The sequence below is a fragment of the Anser anser genome (genome assembly GCF_964211835.1).
Source record: "Anser anser genome assembly, chromosome: 1".
In the NCBI taxonomy this organism is placed as follows: Eukaryota; Metazoa; Chordata; class Aves; order Anseriformes; family Anatidae; genus Anser; species Anser anser.
Window position 1 is genome coordinate 93,852,873 of NC_139720.1, and position 14,729 is coordinate 93,867,601.

Genomic DNA, 14,729 nt, shown 5'->3' on the forward strand with positions numbered 1-14,729 from the left:
GCTCGCGTACCTGCTTTTCAAGAGGCTGGGAATAAATCTGTCTTTTTGCAAGATAAGAAACGTTTCACTTTTCATTTGAAAGAGACAAAGTTAAATAGTTGTGCACAACAAGGGCAATGTTTCAATCAGAGCCTCAGTAATAGACATTCCATGCTGAATAATCTTATGTAGCAATGACAATATAATAAATTGATGGACGAGTTAAAATCTTTCAGGACTCACTCAAAACACGCTCCGTGTACTAGTGTGTGTCCATTTACCAGACAGGCTGCAGCCATCAGTAATGGGAGGAACAGGGATAGGTTCAGGCTTCTGAAACCATGAAAGATACTTTGAACAAATCAAGCTTTTCTTTTCTCTCCTACTGTGCTTAATCTTTCACATCCAATCCTGTATGGCTATTTGCCTTACAGAAATGTTTTTGACATTGAGAAATTAGGAGGAAACAGCAATATGGAAATTAGATTATACCCATAGCCATATCTGGAACTGGCTATTTTATGAAACCAGAAGAGATGATGCAATTTCCTCCTCTCCCTGCTATCATTTTTCCAGCTGATTTTAAGATACTCTTTTGCCTCACCTGAAACCTACCCAGGAGAGGAAGTGAAAGGGCTACACTAACACAGAGACCATCTATTCTGGCTAGAAACAGAACTCATTCATTCTAGCAGTACCTTGATACATTTGGCAGGCTTGTAAATTTGGGAATTAGACAATGCAAGTTCTGAACCTTGTGTTTCCCACACCAAATTAAACATCTGAGTTTTACCCACTGCTGCCCAGTGCTGCAGTTGGCTAGATAACCGCCTCTTCTTAATGAGCTGCAGCTCTGCATGTCTTGTTATTTGTATGGGTTTGTACTATGGATACAAGGATTATCGAGGATTTAGGATTTAAATCTCATGTGAGAGATGAATAACTTACCACTTTATGTTTTCCACCTGTGGGAATGTTAACCCAAGTACCATGCATTGTGGTGCCATGTGAACTCCCATCATCAGAGAGGGATGGAGAACAAGTGGATTTTACTGCTTGATGCCAAAATCACTGTATCTAGACCTGGTGAAGAAAGGACTGAGATGAATTCCAGGGATTATGAGGCTACACTGAACAGTCTCTGTCACTGCACGCTGAGGGAGGAGTACAAATGCTCCCAGAGGCAGCAGGAAACCTTGTGTGTCCTGTGCGAGCAACACCTCCCACACTCCCTCCCCTCAGACATTGGGGCAGCAGCAAGCAAAACTCTCTCTTTTGCTTCTGTTGGTTTCATCCAGCTTGAAAGTTAGCTGCAGCACCCCCACAAAGCTACGGCTAAGATGGCAATACAAGAAGAGAGGCGATTTCTCAAGCTGGTTGAAATTTCAGCCACCGTTATTCTCCCACACACTTGAACTCCCTTCTCCACCTCTTTTTTTTTTTTTCTTTTTTTTTTCTTGTTCCTCTTCTCAAGCGCTGTGACAAGCAAGCTCTTTGTTTTTAGGACTTCAATTACTCCCTCACAGCACTTGAACTGCTGAGCCCTCCCACAAAATCAGGATAATGAATAATGTTCATCGTCTGCTTCGGTGTATGTTTCCCCCCCCCTCGGGCTTGCAACACGACTGGAGAGGCACAAGCACTGACAGCTGAACAAATCCCACGCTGCCTCAGAGGATGAGCAGGGCAGCGTACCCTGGCAGCCTTCTCAAATGCTGCAACCTGCTTTTCCATGCCCGGGGGTCTTTCTTTTTCTGGAGGACCCACCCCCCACTTCAGAAGCAAGACAGCAAAGGAGCCCTGAGGTGCAGGGATGCCCAACATAGCAAAAGGAGGTGCTGCCCTCTTTGGTCCTCCCCGGAAGCGTCAATTCTCATGTCATCCTCATTGACAGCCATTTCCAGATATGGTGACCACAGCACGGAAAGGGGAAAGTCGTACATTTCCAATATAGGCTGCCTTTAGCAACGTAAGCAAAATCAACAGCCAGATAGCTCTAAGTTCGCTCTGCTGCTTCTGCTTGCCTGGGTCTGAACTGGCCTGTTTCCTATTAACATCAAGAAGCACACAAAGCTATAAGTAATATTATATATAATGTGGTATATATCACTGTTACTCCCACAAAAAAAAACTCTTCTTCTAGCAGAAGCCCCTGCCATCACTGACTCTTTCGGCCAGCCTGACCCCAGCGCCAGAAACCACATTCACCTGCAGCCCGGGAGGCATCACTCACTCGGCCATCAATACACCCACAGGCCAGTCTCATAATGGTTGACATAGCTGCTCAATTAATCGCCGTCTAGTTCCTGCCAAATTGCCTGCAACCGTTCTTCCTTCAGCTCGGAAGGAGGAACAGAGAGCCCTTAATGTGCTCCAAGGCCACATGAGGCCTGCACAGACTCCATTACCTGTGGCCCTGTCTGCCCAGCAGGAAATGGGGGCACATAGCGGCCATTTGCCTCTGTCAACTCTCCTCCCCCACCAAGGCCTAGAGTCATGGGACAAACTGGGGCCCTGCTGGGAGTTGTGGGGCAGCCGGGGGGGGGGGGGGGGGGGCAGAATGATCAGAGACACTAGAGACGCTGAGCTCACTGGGGCAGACAGAAACCCCTGTGAGACACAAAGGTGGGGTTGCCTTGAGGGACCACCAGGCAGGGAAGAGCAGTCAGTGCTGGAAGCAGCACCCTCTCCTTGCCACCAGAACAGAGGGGAAACAAGCCCACGTACAGCAGAAACCCAAAAGTGTCTCCTTAACCAGGCACGAAACTATGTGGTCTGAGATTACTGTGTAGTAAGAAATCCTTTTGCAGAAGCAAAACCTCACAAGGTAAGGAAGAAACTCCAAAGTGCATAAAATGTGAGGGGCATTGGTTGAAAAGCATCACAACAACAATGACTGTCATCATGGGTTACTGAAGATTTTGGGTAGGAAGCTGTTCTATTATACATTTCATTTTCTCCATTAACTTGCCTTGCACCGAAGAACTGAACACAGCAAAACATTCTGTGAAGTTGCGAGCTTTACAAAATTTTTGTTTAAAACATTTAGAGCAATGACATTTTTCATAGAACATTTCAGTTTTATGTTTGGAATGGCTTTCAACTTTGAAGTGATATTTCCCTTTTAAAATGAAAAAGTTCAACACTGAAAAGAAATCTTTTGATATTTTTACAATAAAATGTGACAAATGAGACATTTTTTCACATTGCCAATTTGCTGAAAAAATATTTTTAACATTTCCTTCCATTTTTTTTTCAAAATATTGACACTTTAAACAAGTTTCATAGTTATTTCTTTTTACTTTATATGAGAACTACATATTTTGTGACTTTTTTTTGTTGGATGCACAACTTGCTGTAGATTCCAGTCATCCAGTTACTCATCATTTTTAATTAATTGCTTTACCACTCCTGGCTGTAAAAGAAATAATTTACAAATAAAAATGAAATGTCATCTAATATGCTAGATTCTACTCGTATGCCAGGAAAAAAAAAAAAAAAAAGAGCTTTGAGTTGAGAGCCCCACCTACTTCTGTGTGACTTCTTGGTAGGTTTGAGAAACTACGAAGAGGTGACCAAGTCTCTTCTAAAAGTTATTCCATTCTTCTACATTTAGCAAGAATACCTGAACAGTATTGTCACGCCATTCCAAAATGCTCTTTTTACTCTTTTTCAGATACAAAATTATCTCTATTGTTTCAATTTCAGATACTCCAACTGCCATCTTGCTGTACCGCCTACAGCAATTTCCACAGGTGAGCTCCATGGAGGAAAAAAAAAAAAAAAAAAAGAATACAAAATGGGATGCGGGTGGTATAGAATACATTAAATTCAGTATAAAAACATAAAATGCAAAACGGTTCTAATTTCAGTAATTATTGTAAGTAACTGAATAAAATTCTCTATTTTTGTTAATATAAATGCTACATTACGTGTGTTATTTTTAGAGCTATTTCTAGTGCGACCCACCAACACAGGGATCACCAGGCTGATCCATTTAAATATAGCACCTTCTAGCTGACAGTGACAGGCATTAGGTGCCTACTATTAAACCTCAAGAAGATGACAAATGAAGAAAGAGAGAATCTTTCAAGAAACCCAAGCAGGCTCCTGCTGCAGTGAAGCTTGAATGGAGCCAGATGGCTTTGGGTTGTCAAATGCTGCCCTCTGCATCCCCCAGGATCCTAACCTTCCAAGCAGAAAGAAGGAGAAAGGGTAGCAAGGCATAGGACCCATGATGCTGTCTGCTTGAGCATCCTAAGAGCCTGTGTCAATAGATCAGAGTGGCAAGAAATCAACTTTACTACTCCAAAAGACTGGGTCTCGTGGCTATTTACAGTGACTTAGAAAGTCAGCGCAGCATTCAATTATTTCCCTGCTTCTTCAGAAAGTTAAAGAGGTAAGACAGAAGGTGAGAAACACATAAAGACAACACATTAAAGAGATCTGCACAATCTGCTGGGAGCAAAGCATCACTATATGGCCCCATTCACAGCAGCATTATCCGTCTTTCCCTCCCAGCTCACCCACTGACTTGAAGTAATTTCAGTTTTAATGAATGCTTAAATTCAAATATCATCGCAGAACTACCTAAGACTCTGCATACAAATATTTGGTTTATATCTTTTGTGCAAGGTGGCATCCTTTGCAGCCTTACTGGAAGGCAGCCCAGTCAGAACCTCAGTGGGTATGAGCAGAGCCTGCATTGCCCTGTTTCTAACACATGCGCAATGCACGGCAGCATCACAGGCAGCTTGGTGCCTCAGGTAAGCAGAGCCTTGCTGGAGATGCAGCCTCAGAGACAACTGCTCCTTTTCTTGCCTGGGGTGGGTGAGATGTCCAGCGAGTACCATATACCAGCCGGCAAATAGGAAATATTTTCATTTTCAGTGTCCCCATTTGCTTTTCTCTTACCAGAGCAAAAATAGCCTCCAGTTCTCCTTTTTCTTCCCTTACATTTGTTATTTTACCCCTCTTTCCCAGCCAACCTTAATAATCTCCTCTAAAAAATTACACAGCCTGAAGCCCAGAGTTTTTCTGCACCTTTGAATGTTTCCCCACCCCACAGAAACCTGAGCCATGCACTGCTGAAAACCAGCCCAGCTCAGCACAGAGCAGAGGCATAACTCATGCTGCTCGAAGATGAGGAGAAAGAGCACAGGAATTACATTGATGGATTCACTCTCTAATTGTTCATTAAGATAATGAGAACAAGCGATCAGAATAATCTCTGAAAGAAACATATTTGAAGGAAGGGCCCCAGAGAGGAGGCCTGAAAGCAAGAAATGGGGGGATTAGGGAGAGAGGCAGTGCAGGAAACAGGGAAGAGATGAGCCACCTCCTGCTGAGTGCACATGGGATGGCAGCTTCCAAGGGAGCTGTTTCTCACCATTTTTTTGTGTGAGGCCCATCCCCTGGGGTCGGGCATGGTTGAATGCACACAAGACCCCAGCCACGCATGGGCACGGGGAGAAGGGAGCAAGAGGGAAGGGGACATGGGCGTCCTCTGAGTGGGGACAGCTGTGGCAGGGCAACCGGGGAAAGGGGAGGCACAGGGGGGATGTCAGTAACACCCCTGTCCTCCTCACCACAGCTTTCTCACTCAACGTAAGCCACGCTGCTCAACAGAGCTCTGCTCTTGCAAAGTCTGTTTGCCAGCGTGCCAGTGCCACGACTCTCCAGCCAAGACCCTGGGTGAAAGTGCAGGTTATGGGCTGCTCACACATGCAAGGAGAAAAGAGGCAGCTCCCTCATCCTCCTCGGTACCACTGTTACCTGCAGAGCACAAGCTCACGCCTCCTCCCCAGGACAGGCAAGGACCTCAAGCTTCACAGCTTCCTCATCTATCCCAAGAGCAAAACACGCTGAAGGGGTTGATGCTTTGGCTACAGCACAGCAATGTGGCTCTTTGAAACTATTCTGACCTGAAGTCAATCTTAAGACTTTACAGCACCCTTGAATTCTCCTGGAAATTAGCTCCTGAAGAAAGCTCTGGGACGTTCATGTAAAGTTGCCAGTAAAGGTAACTGGTAGAAAGAGAGCTGCGGGTGGGAAGACAGAAGGGCCTGGGGTGACTAAATGGAGGGGGAAAAATTTTTAAAAAGCACGTCAAGAGGATAGATTGCAAGTTGCTGAGAACAGAAGGAAGAAGTGAAAGGAGACGTGAGGGAAAGGAGTAGAAGAGAGCTAAGCCAAGGAAAGCCTCAGACCAAGTCAGAAGTAACATACACCAAGCAACAAATACATATTATAACTAATAGTAAAGAACAGGGACAAGAAAATGAACAAAAGGCACAATTTAAAGGTAAGGGAAGGAAAAATACCAGAGAGGCAAGTGAGGCAAATGTGAGCCAAAACTCGTAAGGCAGGAGACAGGGGAAATGGTAGCATAACAGGTGAATGGAATGGCAGGACCTTAAATGAAATGGGATGAGCCCATTTCACCATTAAGTCATGTATAAACAGTGCAGAGCTCCCCTTTGGGATTTGCTGTTTCATTTGAAAGCACTGGTGAGCTGGGTGAGCCTGGGAGGGAGATGCTTTCCCCCTGGGCACAGCCCCATGGTGTGCAGACACGACATAGGTACCACTGCACAGTCACACTTGATCTGTCTTTTTGCCTCAGCCACACAAACCTGCTGCTGTTTCTGAACGAGCTGCTACAGGAGCTAATAAAGCAAAGGATAAAACTGTTTTGTCTCTTGCCCGAAATGCCTTTTTTTTTTTTTTTTTAATGCTGAGGCTACAAGCTCTGTTCTTACTGATGACCTACATTTCCTCAGTAAAGCGGATTATTATCAGCGCCTATGTGACAGCCATTTTGGATGTAATCTTACCACATGTTGAGGGTCATTATGTTTGCATTATGGCAGGTCTGAAACATTTCCCTGGCTATTTCTCCACCTTTCTGAGGGAAAAGAGCAGAAAACACTTGTAGAATTTTCTAACAAAACCACTGGCTGTCAACAGTCTTATAGTTTTTCAAGGATCTTCACAGAGAAATTCACCTGCAGTATATTTCAGCATTTATCTGCTAGTCCTCAGCTCTCCTCTTTCACCAGCTGGAAAAAAACATCCAAGACTGGCATGAGAAGTTTCTTTACCAAAGCCCACCAGAGGAGGAGGAGATATCTTCCTCCTTCCTTCCTTCTGACCATTTGGATAGTTTTAATGTCCAAATGGAGACATGACACTACCCCATCCCTGACGTTCTGGACACACCAAGGAGAAGCCATCTCTGGTTCCCCTTTGGTCAGCAAGGGGCACAGCTGCGTAGCCCCTCACGTAAAGGCCAATTGGAAGTTGCAGCTGTGAGGGAAGGGAACCATTGCTTTCATGTCCTGATCAAAAAGAAAAACCCTGCCCGACCAAGAAATCCTTTCAGAAATAAGTATGCTCCACACCACGAAAAACAGGACTGAGAGAAGGGAATGGTCACCTGTGAAAAAGATGCACTGGCAAGCTGGAGATGCCAGAAGGTAGAGGGGTGGTTTGAAAGACCTGAAGAAATGATTAAAAGGGAAGAGAGGCACACACACCTGGTGGAGGAAGTGCCAGAGCAGAGGCTGTCAGATGCCAAGAACATCCACATCTAAAGCTATGATTAATTGCGAGAGTAATGGATTATTTGCCCATCCAGAATGCCTGATACTGCAGAAGAAGTGAAGTGTTGTGTAAAAATGCCATTAATCTCCCTTGATGGGTACATTATTTCCACTGAATTCTACCTGACATTTCAAGTTGCTTTCAATATATTTTATTGTGTATTTTTTCACACTTCCAGTGCTCTATTGCCAAAGATTCTGAATCATCGGAATTAATCAGCAGCCTGGAATGGAGCCAGATACAACAAATAAGGAACCAGGTGCTTTTGATATTCTCCCAATTCTAGATGGATGTATAACTCACATTTATTGGTATCAGAAGATCTGGGGCTGCGCAGAGAAGAAAAAAGAAAAAAAATGAAAAAAAAAATGTGCATTGTTTCAAGAAACTGATAGGCACTGTCAATGAGCAACTGGCTACTGTTTCTGCTCTGAAGCACTTGACTCATTTGGAGAGCAGCAAAGAAAGCAAAGCCCAGAACAGACTTCTCTCGTGCTGGGTAAATCACCAGGAACTTCATTAACTGCAATGGTATTACACCAGTGTAACTGAGGGGGACCTCTGAAATTTTTGGGCTCTATTAGAAAACCCACCCTGAAGGCCTGACTGCAAATTCAAAGCTTACTCCTTTAACTGAGGGAGAAAAAGAAATACACTTGCTTAATTACCCCAAAGGACAGCCTGAACTGATGAAGAAAACTTTCCACGTAACATGAAATAAATGAGAATCCTTACCCCTGTTGCCTATCACAGGGTGCTGTTACTTGGTGCAGCAGACACCAGCTGCTTAGAGGTCTCCCTGTGAGGTGGTGCTGCTGGTGCTCGTCCCTCACCAGTGCAGATAAGCACAACAAGGGGAAACTAACGCTGGTGGGAAAGACAGAAACCTCAAAGCAGAGGTACAGCAATTCCCACCAACCACGTAGCAGCCACATGAGAAGTCTCAGTTGAACAAGAAGAAACTTTTTGCAGAGCCAGTATAATTTCCTCCTCCCCTTTCTCCCAGCAACTGAACATTTCTTGCTAAGTCTGTGGTGGCAGCAGCTGAGCTGGCCTGGAGTTTGAGCCATGCCTCCTCCCCACGCAGGCGCCAGGGGGGCTCCTTGTCTGCATACCTCCGCATCACACCAAAATTAAAAATTCTGTTAAGAGAGGAAATCTCCTGCCAACCAACATCCCTGAGCTCAGAGAAATGCTGCAACAACAAACGTTGTGACAGGAATTTCACGCTGAGCGCCAGCACCATGAGGACACTATCATTTTCCATGCTATTTTGAAGTCATGCAAAGATGCCAGCATCTGGGAGACTTCAAGGACCCATTACTGCAAAGCTCTTTGACAAATAAATAAAACATGAAAGTGGTTCCCTTTGCAAGGGGAGCAGTGAAGAAGAAGGATAAGGGGAGGGCTAGGAGCAGGAACACCATTTCTGTTATGGATTTTGTATGTTTAAAAACCTGCCTCTGAAGGCAGTTCAGTAATTAGCATCAGCTTACATTTACAGGGGTATTTTTGCACAGCTCCATTGCACCAGCTAATTGATGGGCTTTCTTCTCTGCCAGTGGGGAAATCTGGAACAGGCTTTCTTGCTGATGTACCTCAATACCCTGGCTAGTACTTAAGAGCCTTCTCCATTCACATGCACACACCATTGCATATATATATATTTACACAGCAAGCATATTTACAAACATAGCAAATATTTGGCAACTTAAAATCTGATAGAGGAGCCTTTGTTTTCTTACAATATTTAGTCTAAACGTACTAGCTAGGAAGCAGAACTGAATAAAACACTTTGCTGTAAAAGTAATTGAAACTGTGACCCTATAAAATTACTCCAGAAGATGCACTTTCTTCCCATAATCCTCAACTATTATCTACCCCCCCCTGTTGCAGGGTTGGAAAAATTAAGATTGTGAGACCTTGCTGTCTATGCTATATTTACCACTATGAAACCACTTAAACAAGGCATTTCTGAAAGTGACTGCTCCTGAAAGCAGAACTGAAAAGCAGGAATCCTGGTATTTATTAGCTATTCCTCATCTTGAAAACTTTTCACATTGACTTCTAAGAAAGAACAGACAATGGACTGCTGTTCTTTGTTTCAAAAGGGAAGCCAGGAGGAGTCGATACAATTATTTTTGGCTTCTGCACACATAGTAGGCTGCCAGATAAGAACACAGTTGTTTGTGTTCTTTCAAAAAAATCTTTAAAAAAACTGCTCTGAAGAATTTATCAGAATGCACTATCTTTATCGGTACCTCTTGCAAGCTGAATGCTTAAAATACAGGAAAAAATCTAGGGTTTTACCTTTATCCCCACTGGGTGGAATATTTTCAGCATTACAAGTGAGGATTCAGTCAGAAACTTGCGCTCAGGAAGCAGCAACCATTAGGACTACTAATCTCCTTTGCTCCGTCTTCCTCAGGACTGAGTTGAAACCTTTCTGTTGACTGGAACAGACTTTGGATCAGCCCTTCTGCTGATGATACTCAGGAAAGCACTTAAGCACTTGCATTTAACTTGAAGCCTGAGGCTAAATTCCAATGGGACAAAGGCAGACCAGGAGTTCAGGGAGAGAACCAGCAAGTGAAAGCAGTTATGGAATTACATGACAGTGAAGCGTGATTTCCTTTGAGGTCTGCTCCAAAAATTTTTCGGTTGCTGAGGAGCTCCTCCTCCCCTCCACTTATGCTGTCCCATTCAGCAAGACCGGTGTTTCTATCCTTTCTTTCTTGCCTCTGGATTGTTGGGTTCCCCAACTAGCTGCAGAAGACAAAAAGGTTCCTGGTTAGTTGTGTTTTTTGTTTGTTTTGTTTTTTTTCTTCCATAAACACCTCTATGTATTATGTTCTTCTTTATAGTACTGCTAGAGCTGAATTTTAGCAAATTCATCAGCAGAGTCTCAACAGAAGACTGTGAAGGCAGACTTCTACACCTGAGCAGTCTCAGGAATAGAAAACACCTATGCATAAACACTTACACAGAGATTGACTTGTCCAGGACTTTTCCTGAATTCTTCTCTAACATAAATACATTCTCTCCTGCCTCCAACACTAGATGTCATGACTGAACAGGAAGGCCAGCTCCTGCTCATTTTACTCACACGAGTGAGTGATGACCTCCAGAAGTAGGTTGGGTGTGCAGTTTCCCATTTACTTACACCACTTGTCCACTCCTATATCTTCATCATGCCTGCCCCTCCAGTCCAACTGTACAGCTTCCAGGCAGCTGAGAAGCTGCCTAAAAAGGCAGACAAGGGATACCCCAGCCAAATTTCTGGAGAGATGGGCATGTAGCACAGTGCCATCTGAACCCAGTTCCCATGAGCATAGGAAGAACTCTAAGGCACAAGAAACCAGAAAAAAACAGCTGAGTAAACAGGGGTGGACTTCTCCTCCATTCTTCACCTTGAATATATGAGTTTCTACATCCAGACATCATTTGAGCACACCTTTAGGACAGTGAGACCTGTGACCAGAGAGGCTGAAGAGGGAGCCTTAGATCAACTTTTCACACACATGCAGAGTAATTTCCACAGACTATTCAACTGTCTCAGAGGGAAAAGTCCTTTGCTGAAGTACATTTTTCCAGCAATTAATTTTGGCAAAAAGCCTTCCTTCAGATGGTACATTCAAGCAGAACTACAGGTTTTCCTTAGAATGAAAAACCTCCCCTCGTAATAGATTGTTATAGTCTACAAAGCTTAGACTTCTGTAACCCACTTCAATAACCAGAAAACTGTAAGATCCATCATTTTCAGCCTTCATGCAAGTTTCCAGTTGTCTGAGAACCAGTGCCATCAACAATTTTCCTTTTTCACCAACTACTGTGAATTAAAAAAGCCATCAGCTTGACCTTGCATTTGGTACTGATCCTTCAGGGCCCCTGCAATGACCTGGCTTTGATGCTGGCCCTGCTTGGAGCCAGAGGTTGGACCAGGTGACTCCTGGAGATCCCTCTCAACCTAAATTATTCTGCAAGTGTAAGATGCAGATGGAGAGGAATCTCACTCAGCAGCTAATGCGAGGAAAGAGGACGAGCCTATCTTCAAACTGCTTAAAAACTAAAGGGCACTGAATAGAACAGTAGAGAACCTACAACTTCCTAAATACCAATTATTTGCCTGAAAACTATCACACAGGCAGAATATTTTATTCTCTCGGTTTTGCTATGCAGGAAGTAGCACGGCTCCTTTGTGCATCATGACCCACTCTCCTGAAAGTCAATAGGAAATGAGCACATCTGCGTCTCCCATTCAGACTCAGCAGGATGACTGGCACTCCAGTATAAGCACATGCTTAAAGGCTTTGCTGAGTAAAACTCCAGGCACCATCCCATCCTATCTGTAGATATAAGCCATCCTCCCACAAGCATTCATTCTTTGCTACATCATATGGAATGGTTCAAAAGCATGTAAAAAGGTTACCATTTTCTATTAAACTCTGTAGTGCTTTTCTATAAGGCTAGTAAATTCAGTTTATTGAGCAAGATGACGGCCTGAGCATTTTTGGTGTGCTATAATGCATGAGAGATATTGTATTATCTAGTACATTTCAATCTTTGAAAAGTTTTTTAAAGACTGAAATGCTTGCAATTTAATTTTAGGAATGTATTAGCACATATACTATAGAGAAAATGCATTCATATTCAGCCAGCATTATAATAATTTCTATTATCACAAAGAAATCTACTCTACTGACATTAAAAATGTACATGAAGATGGACTGTATTCACCACAATTATCATTACTGTTAAGCATTTAAAAAGCCTGAGCCCATTACAATTTGATGATGGTTAACGAGTGAAGAAATTTTGTGATTAAAATCCTAAACATTAGAAGAAAAAATGCCAGTATGACATTATTTGCAGAGAAACACTAGATTCAGAGCTTTAAAATAGGATTTTAAATAATTTAAAATGTTATATTTCTTTAATGAATTAACGATGCATGCCTGAATAGACTTTTCAGCATTCAGCGGAGGATTACCTCAGGAAGGTCAAGTTATACACAAGAGTTTGTGTATGACAAGGTTGTTCACTTAGTACTGGGACCAACATTTAACTGCTCTGATGTAATATTTGAACGGATACCAATGTATAATCGGTCTGAAAGAAAACGCTGATAGTTTAGCAGAGGAAACTGTGAGGCAGCCAAAGGTTTAAATCAATAATGATGCAGTAGGCTTTTGTAAAGAGAAGGTGAATTAAACTGCATGCTGTAGGAATAACGGCATATGGACCAGCTGCAATAAACTCAGAATTTAGCAACAGCAAAGCTGACAGCATGTTCAGAAAGTTATAATAACATGCAAGAACAGATGCGGGGTTCTGTCATGTTAACAATACTACAGAGTGACTGTTGTGTTTGGGCTACAGGCAGTTGAGGAAAGTATGAACGAGTCCTCAAAATGGAAAGTATTCCTTGTTACACTGACAGAGATATTGTGCTATGGCATGACAAATAGCAGGATTAAGGAAATAAATATTAAAACTATCAGCAATGAAAGAACAGTAAGATTTGTGCAGTTATTTCAACACGCTGAATGATATCCTCCAGAACAGAGGCAAGTGACACACAAGGTTTGACACACCAAAGTGATTTTCTCGAAGCTCAGAAAGCTATGCCACAGGCCTGAATGTGCAGGCTTCACACAGTGCTGAACAAACCAGTGGACATCCAACTAGAGCAAGACAAAAGGAAAAACAGAGGTAATTGAGCAGTCTGGTTCCAGCTCTAGAAACAAGTCTCTTTGTTATCACATACACCTTCAGCTCATAGAGCAGTCACCAGCTGTGGAAGACTCAGCTTTGCATCAATGCTATAAGTGACATTTCAGGAGCACACAGAGCAGCATCTTGCCTCTAGCCATGCACTAATCTCTTGAGTAAAAGCACAGCATCCACATGAACTTATCATGAATTCCACTGAAAAAAATAAGGCAATGTTTTGTAGTTAGAGGCCTGTTTTGTGAGGAACAAATAATAATCCTGAAGGACAGTGTGATCGTTTCAGAGCTGGGCAAGTGCCACCAATACTCCCTTTGTCCTACATGCTTTTCCTTCCCCAATGCTTTTCAGCTTCTGCACCGCACCTTCCCTCTTCTGTGGAACAAACATGGCAGTGACTGCTCACAAAGCACAACTTCAGTCTAGGGAGGCTTAGCTCTTCATGTCCACTGCAATTGTGGAAAAAAAAAAAAAAAGAAAGAAAAAAAAAAAGGTTATTCTGAGGGTGACTGGGAAAAGAATCCCAACACAAGCAATCACAGTCACCTCTGAAACAGTGTTAAAATTGTTCATCGGTATAGGATAGACAGAGAATCCTAACCCTCTTCTTAAAATTAACCTTTGTTAGGCTCCAACACACATTTTAAATCACACCTCTCTGAATGTGGGACAGAACAGTACCTTGGGCCTGGTAAAATACTTTAATTTACAGCTGTCCATGGTCATTCAATCCCTTCCATTTCTGCTCTCTAGTGCTAGAAAATTCCTGCTGGGGAAGGCGGCAAAATTCAAAACCTAAAGGTGCTAGTTTGGAACAAAGCTCACTCAACAAGTACATGGATGAAAACAACACAGAACATTAGCACAAGTTCAGCAGAAAGAAAGTCTTCATAAAAGCTCCTTCATGGGCTCAGGTAACTGCCATGACATTTGTTAGGAGTTTCTTGCAAACAACTGTTAGAGATAAGCAGTCCAGAGCAGTGGGAACATTGCCACTTCCCTTGGTTTCATCTTCTGTGTATTTTGATTTTATTTTTTGTATGCATGGGGATTATAGACAACATGAATAATGTCAGGGCAGAGGTGATTCATTTTTATGACATTTTTTCAGGAATGGCATGTGAGATATGAGAAACACTGTGTCAGTTGCTTTGGCTCACATTTGCATCCACTCATCAATGACTAAAATGAAATCTCACAGCTGCCAACATTCAATTTTTCTGAGGCTCTCAGATTTTTCATCATATATCCACAAGAGACAGAAAGTAACCCCCCGGATGACTTTTGCTGTAAAGTTACAACATTATTTCTATTTCTAAGGAGAAAAAATTAGATCTAGGATTATTTCCAATAAGTCATTCATACTGCATGCTATATAACATTTTATAATTATACTGAATGCACTTAATAAAACA

The 14,729-nt window shown here is 42.8% G+C and overlaps 1 long non-coding RNA gene across 2 annotated transcripts in view; it reads right to left on the bottom strand.

Moving 5' to 3' along the window:
- LOC310891361 overlaps positions 1-10,692 on the bottom strand; it is a 29,370-nt gene extending 18,678 nt beyond the window's left edge. The window contains exons 1-2 of one of the 2 annotated variants that reach the window (XR_014577541.1): positions 10,568-10,692; positions 9,895-10,350 (exon numbers count right to left, since the gene is read on the bottom strand). This is a non-coding gene — a long non-coding RNA (uncharacterized lncRNA). Of the gene's footprint in view, positions 1-9,894 lie in introns of both variants that reach the window. The other variant, XR_014577542.1, reaches the window with a different exon arrangement.
- Between the last annotated feature and the right edge of the window lie 4,037 nt (positions 10,693-14,729).